At 44.6% G+C, this 24,814-nt stretch overlaps 1 protein-coding gene across 4 annotated transcripts in view; it reads left to right on the forward strand.

The window, feature by feature from the left end:
* PRICKLE1 (prickle planar cell polarity protein 1) overlaps positions 1–24,814 on the forward strand; it is a 112,572-nt gene that overhangs the window by 67,696 nt on the left and 20,062 nt on the right. Inside the window, exon 1 of one of the 4 annotated variants that reach the window (XM_039249349.1) lies at positions 23,493–23,548. The exons of 2 other annotated variants lie outside the window; for them this stretch is intronic. The gene's annotated coding sequence lies outside the window, so the exon portion shown is untranslated. Of the gene's footprint in view, positions 1–23,492; positions 23,549–23,981; positions 24,044–24,814 lie in introns of those variants that run through there. One more of the 4 variants, XM_039249348.1, reaches the window with a different exon arrangement.

The raw sequence follows: 24,814 nt of genomic DNA on the forward strand, positions 1-24,814 counted from the left end.
GTGTGAGCAGGCGAGGGGCAGAGAGAGAGGGAGACACAGAATCCAAAGCAGGCTCCAGGCTCTGAGCTGTCAGCACAGAGCCTATCACAGGGCTCAAACTCACAAACTGTGAGATCATGATCTGAGCTGAAGTTGGATGACCAACCAACTGAGCCACCCAGGTGCCCCAATAAATTACTGTTTAAAAGAAGATAACCCTCACAGGTGAGGAGAATGGGAAAGAAGAAAATAACAAATTTTGGAGCTGGAAACAGGGTAATTAGTAACTGACTAAGAAGACCCAAGGAGGCAGATCCTAATGCAGAAGTGAAGAAAGTCGAGAGGCAGCCCGAGTTATACCATAGAACTCCCAAAAGGCTCACGAGGTTTTTTACTAGGTGAGAGTAGACAGAGGCTGTCTTGGCTGTAAGGCAACAGGCACAGCTGAGGAAGGGGCACCCAACCCAAACCAGGAGTCAGTAACATGCCTCAGCTTGGCTGCCATGGAGACAGGAAAGCCTCCTCTGGAGAATCTGGTTAGTTAACTAGGGGGTAAAGATGACACCAAACTAAAGATACTGACTTTGGGGGATTCAACCTATAATATCATGGTCTAGAGTCAAGACAGAATAAAAATATCTCCCTTCCCCTGGCCCCGTTCTCACAAGTACAGATAGCTTCCGATCAGCTTTTTAGTGAAATATGAACAGATAGCTAAGGATCATCAGACATCAGGAGAAATAACTAATATGAAAGGAGCAGAGAAAGAGAGAGAGAAGGGGAGAGAACAGATGGAACAGATACCACCCAGCAAAACATATACATATATGTATATTTAATATCATCCGAGAAAGGAGAATATACTATACCCAGTAAACAAGAACAGAAAGCTACAAATAAGAACTCTTTCTTGGGCAAAGGAGCTCTTGGAAATGAAAAGTAAAAGAAGAAACAGAAACCATTCACTGGATGTCTTAGAAGCTTTCTGTAGCAAGTTGCCTAGAAAGTAAAATAAAAACACTAAGAAATGTAAAACAGGAGAGATAAGGTAAGAAAAGTGGACGTCTGGTTCAGCGATCCAGCATCTAAGTAGAAGGAGAAAATAAAAGGAAGAATATCATCAAAAGAAATAATTCCGTAAATTTTCTTGAACTGAAGGACATGGATTTCTGGATTGAAAGTCCCACCAAATACCCTGTGCAGTGTTTGAAAAGGCACATACTGTGAGGTGCTGCAAAAGTAATTTTAGAATTTGAGGGAACATAAAAGATTTCACAACCTTCCAGAGAGGAAAAACAAACAGATTTCATGTAAAGGGTGAGAAATGAGAACAAGAGCATAAAGAGCTAGAAGACAGCAGAGCAGTGCCTTCAGAATTCTCAGGAGAAATCAGTTCTGGCTTAGAATTCAGTAGTCCACCATAACGTCAGTTAATGGTAGATAAATGGAATAGCAGGCATGCAAGGTTTCAACAAGTTTACCGCCCATGATTAGAGTGAAGAGAGAAGTCAATAGATAGGGGCGACTGCACGGCTCAGTCAGTTGAGTGTCCAACTCTTGGTTTCCGCTCAGGTCGTGATCTCACGATTCGTGAGATTGAGCCCCTGTATCTGGCTCTGTGCCGGCAGTGAAGAGCCTGCTTGGGATTCTCTCTCTCCTACTCTCTCAGCCCTTCTCGCGTCTCTCCCTCCCTCCCTCTCTCTTTCTCAAAATAAATAAGCTTTAAAAATTTTTTGAAAAAAAGTTAATAGATAATGTGTTTTCGAAAGAACAAAAAAGAAATCAAAGTAGTAATATCTCTGTGCTAGCTAGACTTAGTGGAGATAAATAGTAAAAGAGTAAAAAGAGCATGAATGTGGTTGCTTTGGGGAAGCAAAAAAGGAGAGAAATAAGACTGATGTTTTTCAAAACAAGCCTTTTAGAATTGATTAAAAAAATTTTTTTAACGTTTATTTTTGAGAGACAGAGACAGAACGCAAGTGGGGGAGGGACAGAAAGGGAAACACACAGTCCGAAGCAGGTTCCAGGCTCTGAGCTGTCAGCACAGAGCTTGACGTGGGGCTTGAACTCATGAACCGTGAGATCTTGACCTGAGCCGAAGCTGGATGCTTAGCCAACTGAGCTGCTGAGGCATCCCTATGTGCTCCTGTAATTTCAATGAAATTAAATTTTAAAAAGATATTTAAAAAATGGAATCAACTAGGACGGGCAAAGAAACTTTGTTCTCATTTTGGTAAGGTAGATCTTTTAATTTGATAAGTCCTTTGACAACATGTAATAGATCAATTGTTCAGATTTAATTTTAGCTCATCAGCCCTTGAATTTCCCAAGGTGTTTCTGTTGATCTGCATGCGTTAGTGAAAGCGTTCTTTGTGGCAATAACTAAGCCGTATTTGGATAACCATTTCTTATGCGAACACTGGCAAGAGATTCAGAAAAGAAAAAAAAAGAAGATGATGAGGGTCTTTCTTCTCTCTGGAAGAACCATGAGATAAGAGAACTATCTGGTGGAGGATGTGATAGTTTTCTGGAACACTCAAGAGGAAAATATGCAATGCAGAAAAAAAAGGTTCTTAATCCCAGAATAGAAGACATAGTTTTAGTTGCTGCAACCTGAAACTAATTGCTTTTATTAGATCATTAATGTTTCATGATTTGGGGATATATTTGTATACCATACAACTGCTGGACTATTTTATTGCAATGATGATGCCTCAAAGGATTTTGAAAAGCAATAGATGCATTTTGGAATGGTTATAGTCCTGGGGGCTGCTGCATATACCGAATTGAATAGCTTCCTAATATACAATGAGATTGTATCCATGTTTTATTGTGTAATAATTTTTTAAAAGAGACACATTTAAGCTTTGAGAGAGGCATGAAAAATGAGGAAAGCGTTGAGGATGTATACAAATCTACAGGGAATAGATCGTGAGTTACCTTAGGGCAAAGAGCAGCTTTTATTCATCTTTACACCCCACTTCCCGGCACAGCTGCTTAAACACATTTATGAAACAAATACTGAGTACCTACTATGCACCAGGTTCTGGAGCTACGTCAATGAACAAAACTTTCATGAAAGAAATCCTTTTGTTTGCGGAGCTTATGTACCTAGTGGGACAGGGGGCAGGGCCAGGGCAGGGGCCAAACAAAATGATCATGTAAAATAATAATCTGTCAGATGGAAAGAGGTGCTAATGAAGATAAATAACTCAGGGAAAGGGGATAAGGAGCATGGGGTAGAGAGAGGGCAGGGGATGCATTTTAAATAGGATTGCTTCACTCAAATGTTGAAATTATTTCTTGACCATAAAAAAAAAAAATCAATCCATCTCTCTTGGAACTTCACCTGAACTTTTTATCTGGTTTACACTAGGACCATCTTGTTGGGCATTTAAGCCGCTCATTAGGGTTGACTCAAAGACAGGAACCTAAAAAGAACTAAGGCAAGGGTGCTGGCAAAGCACAAGCCCAGTGAGGGCAGAGCGATCCTATGAAGGAGACCTAGGCAGATTCTAAATTCATAGCCCTCGCCGTCTTTCTGGTCCTTAGCAAAGCCACCAAGCTCTTTGCAAAGTACAAGGGATTCCCTCTAATCCTGGGAGGTGGTTTGCTCGTTTGGAAAACACCCTTAGCATCCTAGAGTGTACAAAGCACAGGCACTAGCTTTGAAAAATAAAGAAAACCTTACAACTTAACCTTTGATCCAGAAGAGATCCCCATTTAGTCTCCTTTTCTCCCTTTAGTGTCCTGCTTCCAGAATCCAGGTGCCTCAGTTTCTTTGAAATAATACTGTTTATGTATGTCTCTAATACTCCCCCCATCCCCCGAGAAGGCTGCGGAATCTCAAAAATCAGCTTTTAAATCATTTTCACAGATACTGGATTTCCATACCTCTTCCCCAGTGGACCCTGACTTGGGAAAACAGGCATTTGTTTTTGATTTTCAGAGAATTAGACAAACAAGGCCAGCGAGTCAGAGCCTCCACCACGAGGCCAGATCCTCAGAGGGAATTCACTCAATTCTCCTTTCTGTTAACCACATACCTGCAGGCTTCTCTTTGCATCTTGCAAGCCAGTCTAGTCTTTTATTCTGATTTTTATCCCCGTCTGCAAAACCCACACGGACACCTGAAGATTATTTTGTGTTATCAGCAGACACATTTCTTTTTCTCCCTCTCTCTCCCTTTCTAATGATGTGTGAGGACGCAGCCCCTGAAGCTGAACAGCCTTCCCCTTGCCCACGCCCGCCCAACCCCAGCAGCTTCCTTACCCTCGTAGAATAATGAGACCCTGTCTTTTGAGAACGCAGCGTATGAAGTAAATGGTGTTTAAACTGAAGTTTTCCCCGGGCTTTATTGGTGAAGACGGAGAGTCCTTGAGGACTCTGCAGGCACAGTGCCCTTGACTAGCCTGCCTGGCCTTTGTTGTGGGATGAGCTGTTGGAACGTGTGTGTAAACATCACAGTGAGGGGCAAACTCGGGGCATCCCCTGTGCAGTGCCTGCTTCTTTTGAAGTGTCTGGTGATTGTACCATTGTCATGCCAGCTGGAGGAATCCTTTGTTTTACAATGGCAAGGCTCTGAAGCGGCAGCTGATAAGACTTGGGACCCTGGTGTGAAACTGACCCTTTGAACTAGGAAGGATCTTTTAAGATAAGCAGGCCTTGGCATTTTTATCACACAACTTTTTATTAGAGCTCTTAATGGAGCAGGTTAGTGTCATTGCTAGACATGTAAATAAAGGTTTTTCAAGCTCTGCTGGAATAACACAGACACAGGGTATGGGCCCCTTTCTTCCCAAACTGCAAACCTTGCAAGTCACCAGCTCAGTAGAGATTTTTGGGGGGGAATAGCGTCAACTTGGAGGGGATTCATTTGTTTACACATTTTATAAAGTTAATTATATCAGGAATAAAATACAGATGAAGTCCAATTAAAGAAGTTTTCAAGAAAACGTTATGCTTTCCGACTGAGAAATGATTTTGATGATCTTTTAGACCAAAAGGCACAAATTATTTCCTAGGAAAGGTCAAAGGGAAGCAGAAGAAAATAGAATAAATGATAACCTCTCTTAATTGACTTTAAGATCGTGAGTGTTCTACATCTTGGGTATTCTCATAAAATTAGTTGCGTTCATCATTCAGCCATTCAGTCACTCAACACCCCGTTGTCAGTCCCTGCCTGGGGGGGTGTTAGATTAGTTCTCGGATGCAGGACTGAGCAAAACAGTTCTATCATCCATCCTCAGAAGTCTTCCAGCCCCAAAGAGACCGCAGACATCACACAAGTAATTAAAGGGTGAATGGAATATGGTAGGGAAGTGACAGGTGCTGTAAGAACATTCTTTTTGAGTTCCTTAGAACTTTCTTCTGGTGTGTGCTTTAAAGAAAGAATTTGTTTCCTTTTTCATCAGTTCTGTGAGAATTTCCACATTTCATGTTCAAGTTTGCTTTCCATCTTTTCCTTCATGTTAGCCTAAATGCATCTCTAGACAGTTTCCCAAAATAGAATTTTCCATTTCAGACTAAGGAGTTGCAGATGAGTTAGAGAATTTAGAGTATGTGCCTGGGAAGTTTCATTGGAAGTTCTGTACTGTCTAAACCCCAAAGACAAAAGAAGGCAAAAAGGGTTGGTGTGGCTCCTCAGACTTCCGGGCTCATCCCTGTCTGTGGTCTTCTCTTCAAGAGCAGTACTCACCACCAGCAGGCTGTTGCTTTCAAATAAGTGCCGTTGTTTCTACTTCACCCCTCTGGGGTATAGCAGTGAATTTTAAAACAGCCTTTTGGTCTAAAATGGCCCCCTGTGTGTAGAGCTGACTTCCATTCTTAGGTTTCCGAGACTAAAGAGACCAGAGAATTACAGGATTTCACAGTGAAAAGACCTCAGAGATCATCTACCATTTTGTGAATGAGAAACTGAGGCCCAGAGGGATACAGGTCTTCCAGGCAGTCGTGGGCAGAAGCAGATGTACAGTGACAAGCCCCATCCCCTCCTCTTCATCCCAGGCTCAAGAGTGGAGGACTACAGCCTCCCTAAGGCCCTGAAAGTGCACCCACTCCCCTGAATCGATGCTTTTTCTTTCAATGCTTTTGGTACTTGGCTGCCCAACTGTGTTTGAAGCCCGGCAATTTTGAGATATTTACCAAATGTTTAACCTAAAGCAAATCTCTCTACTTATTATTTTTCCTTGAAACAAACACGAAACAAACAAACAATAAAGCTATCTATAATAGCTCTCTAAATAATAAACACATAGAGCTGTAAAGAATAAAGCTATTTATGCAACAATTCTCTATCAATGAGATCCGTTGATGGGTTTTACGTGTCTTATTTGGTATGTATCGTATACCTATGTATAAAACTGTTGAGCCCAGACCAATAAAGGTGATCCTGAAAACTGTAGTAGGGATTTACAGATTTATTACCACTTGCCTTTTCCCCCCCAAACAGTAGCTCATTTGTGGGAATTACATTACACATAATGTTCAGACACACTTCAGTTTTAAGCCAAAAAAAGTTCAAGCTAATGGTACAGGATATTCTAACAGGAAAATATGTTGTGCTAAGATTATTGCCATATAATAAACTTCATAGTGCCCTTAAGCAGTGTGAGTATGGAGGATCCTTTATAGAAATATTCCAGGGCCAACATTCCACCCCCTTCCCCTTTTCCTGTTCCCTCCCTCAGAACCACATTCTCCATACTTTTCATTTTCTGCTATCACCAGTACAAAAGAAGGACTATGATCATTTGCTGAATTTTTAAAAATGTAAAAGGTGTTCTCAATCATCATTAAAACACACTTTCATTTGCTTAGACAGTTAACTTTTGTAAAACCCCAAAGTGACAAATTGATGGATTAATTCAATGAGATTGACATAATTGCATTTCATACCCTGATAAAAATCACATGGGAACAGGAATTGTAATCTAATCCTGCTGCATATGCTCAGATATGTATTTACCTTGTTCTCCGGCTAATGAGGAAAAATTAATACCGTCAGTACTGAGATGCAACCTGGTGATAAGCTCACATGTCATCTGTCTTGTGACTAGCCATCATCATTTTCTCTTTCTGGGCATTAAATCAGCTCAGATGTGGCTTTCGAAATATTCATCAACATCATTTCGGTTCTGTTGCCTGCTTGGTGCGTTGCATCCTTTGCTGACAGCGTGATGGGGAACGGAGGTTAGTTCCTCCAGGAGAAGTCTTCCTTGCAGCAGTATAATAATAGCTGCAGAAAACTCCTCCCATGCAATAGAACAACCCAGAAGAGCAAATCTGTAGTGCTGGTGCAAGAAAAAGGAAAAACACCGTAGCTGCGAAGAGCAAGAGACACAATTGTGAATAGACTGGATTGTTGGTTGTCATTTTGGGGGAAGTAGCACGTTGTGGGAGAACGTAGTACTCCCCAAGTGAATGAGAGTTTGTTTAGTTCAAAAAGGTTTAAACGCGGTCCCAGCTTATTATGTGTGTAAGGGTCGTGTGATTCATTGTTTTTCTGCTTTGTCTGCACTACTCCATCTGCTTAGTATTTTCAGTAAATATTCCCTGTCCTCCCGCGTGACATGGGATCTGCCTGCTATGTGTCTACGTGCTGGACGCTCACGCACACTCAGAACTCAGGAGACAGCAGCTGCCCAGGGGCCTTCAAGTTTCAACAACCCTCCCCACCAGGACAGCGGCTCATTTACACCAACGGGAAGCTTGCCTCAAAAGCTTCAGGAGGGGCGCCAGCGTGACTCAGTCAGTTGAACAGCTGACTCTTGATTTCGGCTCAGGTCATGATCCCAGGGTCATGGAATCAAGCCCCAAATTGGGCTGTGTGCTGAGTGTGCAGCCTGCTTAAGATTCTCTCTGACTCTGCCTCTCTCCTCTGCTCTCACATGCAAGCGCGCGCTCTCTCTCTCTCTCTCTCAAAACAAACAAACCTTCAGAGAAGTGGAGTTTACATGTAGGAAATGTGCTGTAATTTAAAAACTATGCATAGTTAAAATTAAGCATTGTGTGTCCCGAAAATAATGGATTTAAGTATTAGATGTGAACTGGCTTTACCTTTCTTATTTTGTGAGATTTTTTAACCCATTCTACAAAAATTCATGAAAAAACATAATTTTTCATAGGTTTTGTGGATTAAAACCAGCAACACAGCCATGCCAAAAGAACAGTTTCACTTAATATAATAAAAGAGAAGTGAACTTTCATTTGAGAAAGACATCCTAACTGAAGTGGGTCAGAACCCTAAAACAGCATTTATCCTTTCAGAGGTTTTCATGAAAGAGATCTAAGCTTCACTCATCAGCATGAGCACATCAAAGACCTTGTGGTTTCCAGGTAGAATTTTCCATTGACTAACCACTCAATGAAAACTTAAAGTAGCTCCTCATCCTCACTCCACAAATTTACCATTGTCTGTGGAGAGCTAGTTCACCAAAGCAAATGGTGTCCTAGAGATGAATCCTAAACCTAGTTACAAGTTGGAATTACCGAGGGAGACGGTATGAAATGCAGATTTCTGGGTCCTAACTCAGATTTACTGAATCAAAAGCTATGGGGATACAGTCCAGGCATCTGTATCCCCAATGGTGTGGATAACCCAATTCCCATCCATAATATCTAATGCCAAGTACTCTTGCCCATTCTACAAATAGAATTTTTAATCCACTGAATAGATATTTACAGAATATCTGTGCAGGACAAAACAGTTCCACCTTCGCTGGGAATCACAGGCCTGCAGGCCTCCGAAGCACACACACCCAGCTCAAATCCATCTGTCCCCATGGATGCATGGTCAAGGGTGGGTTCCAGGCAGTCATGTTGGATCCTAACCCCAAAACCCGGGAGGTAGCCATTGTTGAACCTCACACACTGAGGAGCCACAAAGTCCTGTTTTGCAAGGAGAGAAGCCTGAAGTGTTAACCAGAAAGAGGCAGGGACAGAAAACAGAGGATATTGTTCAGACTTCTGAGGGATTCTGTTTCTGAATCGCAGCCATTTTCTGAGGCTCAGCAACATTCCTGCCCTGTGTTTTCTGAGAGACGTTTCTGTATCCCTCCAGGAAACTATCAGTCCCCACCCCTTTTCTCCTTAAATTAGTTTGATTTCTGTTACTTGCAGCCCTGAAGTCTTAACTAATACGTACCTCATTCAGCGTTTCCAGCACAGTCCAGGGCACGTTAGCACAGCCCCGTCCTGTACCTGCGGAGCTTGGGTGGCACTGAAAGGGAGAAATAACCCGTCTGTGGAATCAATTGCAGAGTGACCTTCATTCTGTTCGTATTTTCTGCCCAACAGTGTGCTTATTTTGGAGGCAGGTACCCTTTCGTTCCTCATCAGAATATTCTCCTTAAAGACACTTGAATTCTAACGGAGCAGTTTCCCCACTCTGCCCACGAAATCTCGTCTCCTGGCACTTCTCCCAGGATTTCTGTCCGGGAGACGCGCCTCTGAGCCGATCCTGGCTCTGTTTTCGGAAATCTGCGTTCAAGTGTTCCCATCCCTCGCTTTTTAAGTACCCTCATATTGTATGATGTAGACTTTTCCTAAGACCCCACTTGTCTTTGGATCTCATTTCCCTTTTTTAGAAAACCATCAGCAGAATTGATACTTCAGTGGGATTAGTATTTGGAACTTATAAAATCCACCTATGGTTTTTGTGAGCAAGTGGGGTTTTGTGTCTATTTCTTTTTGCCGTGGATTCGATTTAAACTAGGTGTTTGTCTCAAACCTTTTCTTTTTCCCCCAAGAATCCCCTTTGCCACATAATTCAATAACCAGAACCCCCTTTTGAATCCATGCAGTTAGGTGATAGGAGGACCGCAGAGCAGGGTCTGTGGAGGTTGTAGGAAGCACAGACCTGACCTAGCCTTCATCTCTCTGCTAAGGGAATTAAGGTATGAAAAAGGTGTTTGGGGTTAATCAGAGATGCCCACAGCTGAGAATTACCCAGCAGTTGGGAATATTCTGATGCGTTTTGATTATTTCAGGGATTCATTTTCCTATAAGACTCAGAAGAAAAATTCACTTGCATAATTTCCGTTACTCTTTACTTGTTTTGGGTTGTCTGGTCCTTTCCACATAACAGATATTGAAGCTAGTGGCTCCTGATCTTTTGTCTTGTGTGGTGTGTGATGCACGAAAGAGCTGTAACTAAGCCATCTCTTGTGAGGCCCGTGTTCCTTTCTCAGCAGTTCCTTAGCTAAGATCTGCATTGTGATCATCCATTTGGGGAAAATTCCAGGGGTTTTAGTGTGTCTTAATTTCTTTACTACCCGGTACTCCAAAGAATCTGTCCCTCTGTGTAAAATGAGTGTGAGGGAAGTCTGGACATGCTCATCCCAGGTGGGAGTAACTCAGCCCAGGACTCTACTAGATCAGTAACAGGTGTGAAGTGTTGTCAAAAGGCTCTTCTCTTTGACAGCTGAATTGAGCCATAAAATTTGTGAATAATTTATGCACGTCTGTGGAAGCCCAGGTATGGATTGTTAATCCAGGGTTCAGAATGCGCTGTTGTCAATTTCACAGTGAAATCCTTAAAGTTAATTTTTCAGTGTGTCTCTTACCTCTGGCATACGTGAAAATACTCAGATCGCCCCCTAAGTCAAAATCAGCTTTGTAAGCTATTATCCATGGCCTCAGCATCTTCTGTTTGCTTCCGAGTTTATCACAGTCACATGTTTCACTTTATATTTCAAAACATTACAAGATGGCCAAGATTGGGGTTAAGCAATCTTTAAAACCTCTTTAATTTCAGTTAACTGCTAAACTGCATACTCTTCTTGTAAGCTGGATTTTTCTCTTCCAAATTAAAAAAAAATGAAAACAAAAGAAAAGAAAGAGAAAAAAGGCAAAGCAGCGTGCGGTTTGCTGCACTCACGGCTCTTCCTAGGCTGCCTGTTTTGCATTAGGAGGTTATGGAAACCTAAGACTGAAAGGTCCATAAAGAAAACCTTACGGCGAAGGAAAGAAATAGAGAAAAGAGGCATCTGAAACTTGGCCCCTTTCCCCCATCTGCCCTAAAAATACATTCCAGAGCAAAATGTGGGTCCCTGATAGTTGGAAATAGAAAGGAGCAGAGAAGCAAATAAATTTTTTTAAATCATATTTCTTAAGTACCGTGGTTAAGTCATCCCTATTTTTTGCCCTTAAGAACTATCTAAAATATAAAACCATCTGGGAAAAATCATACAGAACTGTACATGTCCATTCATTCCCGGGTCATTCTGTAAGTTAATTGTTGGTTCCTCCCCAAGTCAAGACAAGAAACGCCACCAGGAATCTACCCGGTGAGGCTCATAACTGCCACACCTGCTGGCAGACTCGCAGCAATAGCATGGCCCAGGCCTCAGACCACTTTCTCGTAGTTTCTCCTAGCAATGTTAATAGTAAGTACTTTTCTTATAATGCCCAGAAAATGTGCAGTCTAGACAGCACACTAGTGGTCATCGGGAATTCTTTTCCCCTGTATAATTCTACTATAAATTTGTTTTTAACATTTATTCATTTTTGAGAGACAGAGCACGAGCGGGGGAGGGGCAGAGAGAGGGAGACACAGGATCTGAAGCAGGCTCCAGGCTCCCAGCTGTCCGCACAGAGCCCAGTGTGGGGCTCGACCCCACCAACTGCGAGATCAAGTCCTGAGCTGAAGTCAGATGCTTAACCGACTGAGCCACCTAGACCCCCATAATTCTACTGTAAATTAAATTTGTTATTAGATAGCATCGGCATCATAATGCCAGCGTTCCTATTACAGGCTTTCAAGAATTACAAATATTTATGTATGTGACCATATTTATTCTCCTTAAGAACTCTCTTAATTAAGCACGAGAAACAGCATGACAGACATTTTTCTGTAGATTTTAATTTGCCTGATAGTGCAAAAATAATATGGTACACTTCATGAAAGGTCTTCTTCAGGATGGATCACAGTTGCAGGTTTGAGAAAGTCATTTTATTTTTTCTTTATTTAGTTTTTTGGTTTTATTTATTTTTGAGAGAGAGTCAGAAGAGCATGAGTGGGGGAGGGGCAGAGACAGAAGGAGGCACAGAATCTGAAACAGGCTCCCGGCTCTGAGCTGTCAGCACAGAACCTGATGTGGGGCTCAAACCCACAAACCGTGAGATCATGACCTGAGCTAAAGTCGGAGGCTCAACCTACTGAGCCACCCAGGCGCCCCCAGAAAGTCATTTTAAAGGTTCTTGGAAAGTGACCATAGGTGTCGCTTGTGCAGGAATTTGCCTTCCACTTTTATCTTTTGAGTGTTGGCTCCATTTGAGAGGCTGTCTAACCATATCAGTGGATTCTTTCAAAAAACCTTTTGACTCATCAGAGCCTAAAAACATATTTCATAAAACTATTTTTTAAATGTTTACTTATTTATTTTTGAGAGAGACAAAGAGCATGTGTGTGAGCAGCAGGGAGGGCTAGAGAGAGGGAGAGAGAGAATCCCCAGCAGGCTCCACACTGTCAGTGCCGAGCCCCTCGGGGATGGGGTGGGGGTTGAACTCACAACTCGGAGATCATGAGACCTGAGCTGAACTCAAGAGTCGGACGCTTAACCCAGTGAGCCACCCAGGCACCCTCATCAGACTATTTTCTCATGATACTTCCAGTCTTCACTCAATTGCTCCCCCTTTCAAATGTACTTTTCCCAAAGGAAAAGGGACGCATTTCAGAGATTCCTCGAATCTGGTTAGAGTCTGTTGAAAGAGAAGCTAAAAATTCAGAAATGGTTGATAATGGAAATCTGGTTGGTTCCATTACGTAGGCAACAGTGCAGCCCGCAGTCTTAAATTGGAACTAGCATCTGTGTTAAGTAAAAATGTTTGCCTCTCGGTAGTGAGCAGATTGTCTTTACAAGCCTCTGTGATATAATATGAGTTCTCATAGTCTCCTATTATTTGGACTCATCTGCAAGAAATTTTTGTTGGGGGACACTGGCAATTAGAATTGTCCAGAAATGCTGCTGGACAGAATATTGATTCTGTTGTCTTTGTTTTTCATTTGCTGCAACTGAACTGAAGGACCTTAGTATAAATATGTGTATATATACATAATGTATTATGGGTCTAAGAGTTGAGGTGTAATCAGTTTTGTCTGACACATCTATTAATGGCTGCATTATTTCAGTGCCTTTGCCTTGAGGATGCGAGATGCATTCAGAATGGGTTACCCACAGGCTTCAAAACGGGACCGTTCTCATGGTTTGGTCTTTGTTCAGCATAATCTGCCTTTAAGTTGAGGAGATAGTTGGGCTGCTGAACCAAGCCGAGAATGGAAACGTTATTTGAGTAAGCGCTTAGTACGCCCTGACACTGGTAATGACTAAATGGGCAACAGAGCCACTGTTGTATCTGTGATCTTCAGATACAGTCCACTTTTGTTGTATTTGAACAATAAAATGATTTTGCATCTGTAGAAATTAAAATGGTACAGTGAACTGCTTGGAAAAGCTGATGGTCTCAATTGCCTGAGGATCTTCAAGGTTGGGGGCTCAGGGGTCCAACTCCTTTGAGCTGCACAACTCTTTGGTCCTAGAGGCCAGCAAACTAATGTATTGTCATTGTGCCCTCCTAAGTGACTGACAAGTACTGCTTCATTTCTACCCAAAATAGCATGATTTTTAAAACCTCTAGAATTTTTCTTCCTACTTTCTGATGATGTTGCTGATGGACACGTTGGGGAAAGCCAAGCATTTTACTTTGCTGTTTATAAAAAGCTCTGCTTTGAAAACCAACAGGCTTTGATGTCAGACCGGGTTTTGAATCCGGAATCTTGCACTAATTTGCTGATGATCAAGATGGTTCAGCAAGCTGCCTTAACTTTTCTCATTTGTAAAATGAGGAATATAAGATCTACCTTACGCTTTTATAAGGACTTTTTTTTTTTAATGTTTTTAATGTTTTATTTATTTCTGAGAGAGAGAGAGACAGTGTGAGCAGAGGAGGGTCAGAGAGAGAGGGAGGCACAAAATCCGAAACAGGCTCCAGGGTCTGAGCTAGCTGTCAGCACAGAGCCCGACGTGGAGCTGGAATCCACGAACCATGAGATCATGACCGAGCTGAAGTCGGATGCTTAACCCACTGAGCCTCCCAGGCGCCCCACGCTCTTACAAGGACTTTAAAAAAAGATATTTGTCCAGGATTTAACAGAGTGCCTAGCAAACAAGTCCTTGCAAAGTTCTAGCTGCTGTAATGATGATAATAAGGAAAGTTCATTTGGTATTATTGGGTTCTTCCTCAATATATCACCACAGAAAATGTTGTCACATCACATCACACAATGACACACAGTTCTGGTACATACTTGGTTCCTCATTCTGTCCTCATTCCACCAACTCTCTTGAAGTTACTGATTATTCTTGAAAGGCTGGCCCTCTTATCAGGTACTCAGTGAAATCCTATAAGGCAGGGTTCCCTTTCCCTCAGGGGGCTAAGGATGATTGCAGCCTCCAGATCCACTCAGACCTCACTGTTATCCCTTACAAACGGCTTCTTCACCATGATCGTCTTCCGAGAAAGACTGTCCTTTGAAAATCCTCGTTTACTTCTCTTTCTATACCAGCCACTCCCACCGTTAGCCTGGGGAGTGTGTTTTGTCTCTAACCTAACTTCCAATTTCACTACTCCTCATTCTCCAGGGCAGATGGCATAGATCTCCATTCACTTTACATTTAACTTTGTGCTCAAAAATTCTTCTTCAGTGTGGCCCGTAAACAGGTCATTAATGATTTGGTTGTGTCCTAAAGGGTTGGGTTTGGAGCGGTGTGCGTGGGTGTTGGATCAGACAGTTCCGCACACGGACCCCCGAGATCAGCCACTGCAGGGGGCGGTACTCAAGCATCTGACCGACGGGAGAAGAGTCCACTCCTGTGGCCCGGTGCCTGCATCTTATCAAAAGCAGCCGTATTTAAGCCACTGTTGCTCCAGCAAGCGTCTTCGTTATGCTCACTCCTGTGAAATAGCAGAAGCGGGGAGATGGTGCTCTCAGGAAGCGTCTACTCCAGAACCAAGACTGACATACTCAAAATTGTGACAACTCCGGAGAGGGTACTGTGTGTGGTGTGGTCGCCGTCGATCCAGCAATTCATGGCGACTGTTTCACTGATCTTTGGGGGCTGGGCTTGGCCGAAGGAGAATGAAGGCAGTTGAGATGGCTCTTTGAAGGAGCTAGAAACACCAGAAGGTCTGTTTCTCAAAAATGTATCTCTTCGATACGCTAATATTAACCGAAATGCTGGCTCTGGTCCATCCTTAAATTGGTGTAGGTGTTGAATGGAAAGGAAATACTCTGGATGATCTCAGAGCTCTGTGCCCAGAAGAAGAAATCACCTCACTCCAGCGGATACAATTTTTTTTTAATGTTTATTTATTTTTGAGAGACAGAGCACAAGCAGGGGAGTGGCAGAGAGAGAGAGGGAGTAATAGAATCTGAAGCAGGCTCCAGGCTGTGAGCTGTCAGAGTAGAGCCCAATGTGAGGCTTGAACCCACAAACATGAAATCATGACCTGAGCCGAAGTCAGAGGCTCAGCTGACTGAGCCACTCAGGCGCCCCATAGAATTTCTGATTACGAAAGAAAATAACCTGTAATTTGGGTGAAGAGACTCTCCTGAATTAGGTGGGAGTCTAAGGATGTACAGAGGGTCCGGTGCAATGGAAGCACAGCCTAGAAGCCCTTGTTGTAATGGGGCCTCAGGGAGCGTCTTCTGGGCCCACGGCAAATCATGTCCTGAAATAAGGTAGCCAGCAGACCGCAGTGAGTGGCTAGACTGAGCCAAAGAGAGGGAACGGCCGGGTTAGGCAAAGGGTCATGAAGGAGCACAGTATGGCTGGAAACCAGCAGTTACAGAGCCCAGGGTCAGCTAGGACAGGTGGTGGTGACAGAGCTGGAGAAGCCCACGGGGCTTGCCGTGGCGGCGCCGTGGGGCTGTCGGGCATACTGCGAAGAAGGGATTTCAAAGTAGGAGAATGAAGCTGGTCGCATCTGTGGTGGCCAAGTGAGGGAGAATGACCAGAGGGGCGAGGGAGTGAAGAAAGGAGTCAGGCTCCTGCGGTAGCCCCAGGTGGGGGTGGGCGGCCTCAGAGGGAGGAGGGATAGAGCCAACCGGGAAAGCTGAAAAGACACAAAGACCTGACAAGTAACCCAAGGAGGGCAGGCAGGCAGGAGGGCCTCTGCGGGGAAGGAGGCCCTGTGAGGACCGGGTGGTGGCCTGCTCACAGTATTGGCGGTACTATAAGGAGACAGGAATAGAAGAGGTCGGGTGTTGGTGTGGAGGTGAGCGGGCCACGTGATTTAGAAGTTTAAGCTTTCTGGAGCACCTGGGTGGCTCAGTCAGTGAAGCGTCCAACTTCAGCTCAGGTCATGATCTCGAAGTTTGTGAGTTTGAGCCCCACGTCAGGTTCGCTGCTGTCAGCACAGGATCAGCACTTCTGATCCTCTGTCTCCCTCTCTCTCTGCCCCTCCCCCGCCGTCTGTCTGTCTGTCTGGGTGTCTCTCTCCCTCTCTCTCTCTCAAAAATTGAAAAAAAAAAAAAAAGACATTTGGGCTTTCTAAGGAGATTTCAGGTTAGCCAATTAGTGTTTCTATCAGATCTCATAAGCCAAAAAGAATAAATGACCTAAGTGATAAACCTCACAAGATTGCTTTAAATGTTAAAACTGAACACTTTAACTTTGAGTTAGTTGACATACTTTTTTTTTTTTAAAACAAATACAAACAAAGAAAAACAATCAGTGGACTGATCATTGAGATATAAAAAGGAGTACTTGGTATGTGCAAGGTCTGAGTCAGGGTCTGTGGAGAATTGAATGTGAACAAGACAGCAATTATTTATGGAGAATTCTGTAGGTACCAGGCAAAGTGCCTAATACACCAGGCCTGTGTATCTATCATTAAACAAAACAGACAGGCTCCCTGCCCTTCGCCCCTCTGTAATTCAGTGTAAACTCAGTGTTGAAGAGACTACCGCTATGAGCATAGAGGACAAAGGAAATATTAAAAGTAACTTCTGTCGAAGGGCAGTTACTCATCTAGAACTATGCGATTCAAGACCAATAGAACAATGTGAATTCCGTATCCTGTCCCTGGACAATCTAATTAAAGCTTGTACACCAGTCTCCACTACAAAATCACCTCGCTTAAATTCCCACGGTTGCAGCAAGGGACTTGAGATCTCAGATAAGATAAAGAAATGTTATGGAAAACTTTGCTGACCTTTTTCTTTTTGGCAAGAGGCTTCTGGCTGCTGGAAGCAATTCTTTGCTGACACCTCTCTAAGAACACCTTGATTAGTTCAGCACACAGGAACTGTTAAACCTGGCATGCCTTCGTGGGTCCAGATTCTCCCTGTGGAGAATGAACCATTTTAGTTGGTGGAGAGTTTAAATAGTGTAAGAAAATACGTAGGTGAGCAAAATAGCTTTGCATCTGTAGTTCATGAAGTAAAGCAGCAGCAAGTGCTCCATAATTTTTTTTACATTTTTTATTTTATTTTTTTAAAGTTTATTTTACTTTTGAGACAGAAAGAGACAGAGCTTGAGGCAGGGAGGGGCAGAGAGAGAGAGGGAGACACAGAATCCATAATTTTAAAATTTAAGACAAAGCAGTATCTTTTATTTAGATGTTTTGTATAAAACATGAACTGTGAGAGTGTAGACCCCCACTTAACATACCAACGTCATTTTCAAGGCCATTCTGACCTCTGTAGTAGGAGCTGGGTAGTTCTTCTACGTAGATTATCTTCTAACCTGAAAATCACTTGCCGGTTTCTTTCACAGTGATGGACCCTGAACTCTTTAACACTAGGGGATGTAAATACTATGTTCTAAAGGTGAATATCAACAGAAAGACAAAGTTGGAGCTTAGAAATGTAAATTCTGGGCGTCTGGATGGCATATTGGGTAGAAAGTGTGACTCTTGATCTCTGGGTCATGAGTTTGAGCCCCATGTTGGATGTGGAGATTACTTAAAATAAAAAAAAAATGTAAGTCCTTCAGGTCACCTTGAGTTTGTCTCCCATGGGCCGTGAAAAGTATTTGCTCTTTCAAGTTAGAGTTCACATCAGGGCTAAACTGTCAGTTGTGTTTCAAGTAAACTGTGGAAATGTGGATTCATTTAGGAATATCCACACCCTATCTGCCTCCCTAACCCCCACCATGCACAGTGGCCGCCACAAAGTCCGGTTCCTTCACCCTCAGACACATGGTCTGTTTTTCCCTGCCCTCGACTGCTGAGACAGCTTCTAAGCTCTAACCATTTAGCTGCCATCCCTCTAATTAGGGCATAGATACAATCACGTCACTCTTTGCTTGAACTTCTGTGGCTCCCCTAGTCCCCTAGAATAGCTTAGAGGTCCTGCCTTCCTTTGGGCAGTCTCCAGCCCCTCCCTCCTCCCTTCCTGTCCACCTGTCACATTACCGGGAGCTGCTCACTCACTTGGTCCTCAAGCTTTGATTGGCCCAACCTGACCTGGGCCCTGTTCCCTACCCCAGCTCCACTCCAGTAATTACCCTGATCAACTACTTCTAATCCCTAAAGGCCTGGATCAAAGCTTCCCCCACCTCCACACTTCCTTGATCTTCACCTTCTAACCAGAATGGGTTCATCCGCATTTCCGCTTATTCCTGTATTAGAATTTTAACCACCCCATTTACAGTAGTATAATCACAATGTTGCATGTTTCGAAAAATGATTCCTCCCCACTCATCTTGTTTATTCCTGTGCCTTCTTTTTGAAGTAAATCAAGATACAAAGAGACTGTGAAAATTAGAATATGAAATCCTTAACTTAAGGGGAGAGGGTCTACGTCTGACAGTGCTGCCCTTCAGGAGATATCTTTTGAGGAATAGATCAGTGACTCATCGGATGGATGCAGCTCCTGAGCCAGGATGTCTGACTCCTTGGAAAGGTGGGACTGGTGCATCCCCTTCCCAAAGTATTGTAAATAAATGCGGCAGAGAGGTCACTATCAAAGTCTGTGACTGACAGGAAGATACAGGGAGAGGAATTATGCATTCTTCACGTCTTTTCCCATATCAATTAATAATTAAATCAGGAGCATCGCTTTTGGCTTCTGAGGTTTTCTTCCTTATGTTAATATTGCAGTATGTTTTCTTTATTGTTTCTGAACCTGTAAAAGCTTTATTTAATCCTCATAAAAAGAAAAAAGTTATAGTCTGAAAATACATTTATTTTACAAATGTAAATTAAAAAGTGATAATAGTTTTCTATAATCTGCCTTCCCTTAGAAACCATATGAATGTTTTGGTATCTATAGTCCTCTAAATAGTCCTGCTGTGCATGTACCAGCCTATCACAATGTGATCATACTATATATTGGGTTTTGCATCTTACTATGTCTTGGATATCCTTCATGTGTAGATCTCCCAATATTTATTGGAAGATTTATTCTTCACTCTTTAACATGTTGGTAGGTTTCCAGTAGTGAAGTCTTAGGAATGTTTGTATTAAACCACAGATCTACGGGAGTCGAGAAAGTTGAAGGACTTAAAGTCCAGATGCTTGAATACTAGTTTAGTTATCTGTCCATGACAGCCAAAACACATTCCTGGGGGTGGGGAAGGGGCATTTCAGAAAACGTGGGAGAGGGGGTGGGGGGGGCAAAGAGAGCAGCCCCGTTTTTACTGGAAGTTCTAAGTCAGAGCACAAGGGAAAGGAAAAGACCTGATGATGCCGTGTCCTGCCTCCCAGCCTGGGCTGTGGACTCCAGACAGCGCAGCTGGAAACACCCAGCTGGCATTACTGTCCTAACCAGCTGTTCGGTTTTTAAGAGACTTGGAAAATACTAGAACTGGGGGAGCCTCCGGGAGCATCTAGTTGGAGGTGAGGGAGCCTGAGAGCCAACCTGGAAGCCCTGGTCGAAGGGGGGAAGTTATTTGTGGGAAGGAAGGGTTTGGGGAGAAACCAACCCAGAGCTTCAGAAGAGCACTTTTCCTTGCATCTGTTTCTATATGGAGGTTCCTATTTTAGTTGAAAAATGGATTGTGCGCCCGCTTCTCAAGTTCTAACCATCGACCTAGCCCCAAACACTAGCATTTTTAGAAATGAAGAAAACATGAATACCTTAGAGAAGTGATTTATGCCAGTGTCACAGAGAGAGTAAAGTTGACAGAGAAGAGACATTTCAGTCTCCTGATAGCCCAGCGCATCAGGGTACTTGGACAGAGGAGTCACAGGGCTCTCAAAGGAGGTATAAGTTGGGGGAGGGGAAGGACAGCCCGGAGGGTTGGGGTAGTAAATCTAAAGAGGGATTGGGTGTAGAAAAATGTTAAAGAACCAGTGCTCTCTAATCACATTGCTTTAAATATAATCAAAGGGCGAAGAAAGTAATTGGAGGCCTAGAGGAACTGTAACCTATTATAAAACACCATAATGCCTGTTAAATCTAGGAAGAGCTGATACCTGCTTTGGGGCCCTTCCCTGGGGGAAGGCTCTACAGACTCAGCTAATGGTTACTAGAATTTGCAAATGTGCAGTAACCCACTACACTAGGTATACCTGTCCGACATGAGGTAGACAGAAATGTTCAAAATTAACAAGAAAATATATTTTACATGAACATTCAGTGGTAACAAATTTGGTTAACAAGGATGAATTATGATTATTCCTCTTGATCTCGTTTTTTAAAAACAAAATCGGGACAAGGTGTAGCGTCCCATACATTGTTGTCAACTCTGTTGTATGATTTTGTGATTTAAAACATTACTTTAAAAGGCATTTTAATTAGAAATTACATCCTACATACCCGTGTTGAGGTCCTTTTAGTTACCTATCTCTCTATCTTCGGAACAGCCAAACTGCTGTTGTCCAGCATGCTGTCAGGGAAGACTAAAGCTGTCAGCCTACGTAACATTACATATGCCAGCTGACCCTCAGATTTATTGAGTGAGATGTCACTCGATGAGTATTAGAGCCCTTGGTCTCTCTTCTCTATTAAGAAACGAAATCATTTAAATTGGCTCTTCCTTGATTTCTGGCCTTTAGTTACAAATTCTTCCAAATGTCCAGGACCAAGGGCAATTCTTACTGTTAAAACTAAAATGTAGGTCTGTTTTAAAATGAAAAAAAAACAACCCAACAAAAAACCAAACAGAGGCGAGGAACAGAAAAGACCTGAAGGTCACTGTGTACAAATCACAGGAGAACCAAGCAATAGCACCAAGGTTTGCTTTATATTTTGTACTTTATCTCTTTCTTCCAGACCCAGTAGAGTTGGCAGGCATTTGACAAACACAGCGCTGCCTCTTTATTTCTTTGCCCTTGGCATTTTTTTTTCTATCATAGTCTCTTTCATTAGGACACTGTAGTTCAGTGTGGTTTTAGGTTAGAGATGGACTTCCTTGTCCAAGTATGGTGTATCCGTAGGGCCTGGGAAGAATGTCCGAAACTCATTTGTCCATTTAACTCCTGTTCATTGAGCTTGTCTGCTACGTGCCAGGGATGATTCGAGAATACAGTAGCGAATCCCGAAAGTCCCCGCCTCCTACGGGAAGAGAAAGACGGCAGACATGAACAAATAGACATATAATAATGTCAAGCCCAGCTAAGAGCTATGACCTGAATAGTGCAAACCAGAGAGGGGGATGATTTGGGGGATTAGGAAGCTTGGAGAAGGCGTCTCTCTCAGGAGGTCACAGTAGAGCAGAGACCGGGGTGGGGTGAGGGAACCGAGTCCTGTGAATTTCTGGGCTTTCTTTCTCAGCCTCCCCTCAAGTGTGATCTGCAAGCAATGAATATTCCACCTGGCTGAAACAAAAGGGTGCTGGTCGGGGGCCTTGCTCCCCATCCTGCCTAAGTTCACCCTTGACAATAACAAGGCCTTTCAGACCAGACTAAAGTCTGTTGCATTCAGATGGAACATTAGCAGAAAGCTTTTAACTCTGCCCAAAGCGCTTCATCACTAAAAACACTGACAATAGGCAATAAAGCTGACAGTAGCTGCTGAAATTGTAACAAACAGTATTTACAAGTAACTGCCTTAGAGGAAGCACACTTAACAATGGCCCGGCCTTTAATACTGATTAAGTGTTGCCATTGGTTTGTAGTTGGCCAGGGTCTGTGGCCTTGGCTGATGTGTAGCTGTCCTTTAAAAGCTGTTTCAAAAAGGATCCACCTGGTTTAAAGCCTTGGTCTGCTGATACTCCCTTTATCATAATGATATGATAGTTGAGGCTTTGATTTAAGTCAATAACTGACTGTGCTTTGGTCTTATAGATGCTGTCAGTTGATGACTTCCCTGAGGAAGCCCAATCAGAATGAAATAGGAAAAAGGAAATCTGCCCTAGGTCTTCCAAGTTAATTTCACAGGTCCACAGAAGAAAGTAGGAACCTCGGAAGTCCTCCGACCGCCCTCTGCAAAGCCCCACACACCCCGAGGGCCAGAGGAGCTCTGTATTACAGCTGTTGAGGAACAGCCGTCAACACTGGACTCTGTATTGGCCACTGGAGAGTCCATTTGAATTACAAATCCTGTTGATTGAAGTAGTATTTCCAAATTAGTCAACCAGCGGAGCCACAAATTTTTTGTCTCTGCCACTTTAAAACCAGGGCTTAACAAGGGAGCTGTCTTCTCAGCTGCCATGCTTTAAGGCAGAGATAACAGAAACTGGCCCCAGGTTGTTGACTGCTCTATTTATGGTAACTTGTTTGTGTATTTTTAAATCACAGTTACAATGGACTATTGTTCAGTTGAATAGTCCTGTAGGAACATATATGTTACAAATCACTCCCAAGGAAGCCTGGTGGCTCAAGGATTTTTTTAAACCTTAATGAAAAGGTAGGATACCTAAGGAACCATTGACCATTTTAAGTTGCTCTTATTTAACAGCACTTTATAAACTGACACAACTCTTAAATATTTAAACAATGCGTCTTTCTCTCTCCCTCGGCATTTTATCACCTTGTGATAAGGCGGCTATTGTAGAAATTAAACTTATAGTTCAGAAGAGATCCATATCCATACCTCAGGTGCTGATTATACTAATCTATCATTTCTTTTCTGGTTTGCTTTGAGGCACTGTTTTTGCTTCTCTTGGTCCTTTCTGTAGACAATTAATGCCAAACTTTCAGTGTATCTAGAAATAGCTCAGAAACAAGATTAGCCTTTTAAGTATGAGGCACGTTCTTGTGTTTGAATAATGATATTCACTTAACCTATTTATAAAAACTCGTATTCATGTACTTGATTAAGCGTGTCCCATGACCCGGCACCTTTTCTTTTGCTGTTATTTACCGATAAAAATAAATCTCCCGCGCTAAGCAGTAGGAATCACTGCGAAATGCAGGGAAAGTTTCCGAGGAGGAGAATTCATATGTTAATGAGCCCTTCCAAGTGAGAACTCGGTTAAACGTGCCATTTGCTGACATCACGTTTATGGGGCCGAGTGGAGATGATTTCTTTAAGAGGTGGTCTCGCCTAATTCTCCCAGCGTTTTGTGGCCCGCGCGTGCACCTGCGGGAGGGGGAAGTTTACACAAGCGTCCTGGGGTATCTGCATCTCAGCTGCTGCTCTCACTAGGGCTCCTGGGAATGGAGCGGGCGGACGGAGGTAAGGTGCTCCAGCCGCGGGGCTGGCCGAGTGGGTGGGTAACTTTTCGAGGAACACTGTGCGCGCAGGACCTTGTGGAGACCTGCCAGGGGCACGGTCAGCAGTGACAGTTCCTGGAAAGCGGGCGGCCGCGAGACCGGGCTGGAGCCGGGAGCCCGGCAGGGCTGCGACTGCGAGCCGCGCGGCCGGCCCGCGGCGCCCCTGCAGGGTGGGACCGGCAGGAAGCGAAATGGTTACTTTTTTAAATGCGGGCTCTGGTTACTTTTGAAGCTCGCCGGCACCAGGCGCAGAGCGGACACCCGGATTTTCCTCTCCAGGGTGGAGGATTCAGGAGGGACGCAGAGCTGTGGCGTGGGGGATGCGGTGGCCGGGACGAGGCGACTGAGACCCGGGGGAGCAGAGTCGGCAGCGCTGAAGGGGACAGAGGGTCTCTGGGGAGCTCAAGGACCTTTTGGCCGGACCCCCTCCCCAGGGCTCGTTAGGGAGCTGCAGCGGGTGAGGATCGCCGCCTTGCACCGAAAGGGGGCTCGCGGGGGACAGCCGCGGGGGAAGGGGGGGACGCGTCAAGGAGGGGGCGGGGGCGGCAGCGAACCCTCGCCGGCCCCGCACAGCCGGTGATGAGCCGCGACAGGGGGCGCGGCCCGCCGCGGCGTAACCGGGGCCCTGGGCCCGCCACCCCCGCCCCCTCGGTCCCCGCCCTGCTAGGGTCTCCTCCGGAGACGGGTGGGCGAGGGTGACCCGGAGGGCACTCAGCCCCGTTTTCCTTCGGGAACCACCCCGCGCCGTGCGCCGAGGCGCTCCGGGGGCTCGCGGGCCGCGGCGGGCGCCGGGAGGGGCGGCAGGCCGCGTTCGGCCCCGCGGTTGCAGGTGGGAAGCCGCTGTCTGGCCCCGGGGCTCGATGGCAGCCGGGCGGCGGGGGTTGCACGCCGAGGGCCGCGGGGAGGGCGCTTCTCGTCGGAAGTTGGGGGAGAGACTCGGGGACTGGCGGCCGCTCGGTGTCGCCGTCAAGCCGCGGGCCGAGTGCTCTTCGCCGAGGGGACGCCGCGCGGAGGCGGCGCGGGGCTCTCCGCTGGAGGTGGGCCGGGGGTTCGCAGGCGGCCGTCCTGGCCCCTGGGGAAAGGGGAGCTGTTCTCTGCGGGCCTGGCGTCGGCGCCCCCCGAGGGGCTCGTTCGCAGCCGCCGGGTCTGGGGCGCGGCCTCTGGGCGCCGCAGCGGGGAGGCCGGGAAGGGGTCTGGTTGGGCGGTGGGGGGGGGGGGGGGGGGGGGG

This window comes from Hyaena hyaena, unplaced genomic scaffold (assembly GCF_003009895.1).
Source record: "Hyaena hyaena isolate Hyena2069 unplaced genomic scaffold, ASM300989v1 scaffold_334, whole genome shotgun sequence".
In the NCBI taxonomy this organism is placed as follows: Eukaryota; Metazoa; Chordata; class Mammalia; order Carnivora; family Hyaenidae; genus Hyaena; species Hyaena hyaena.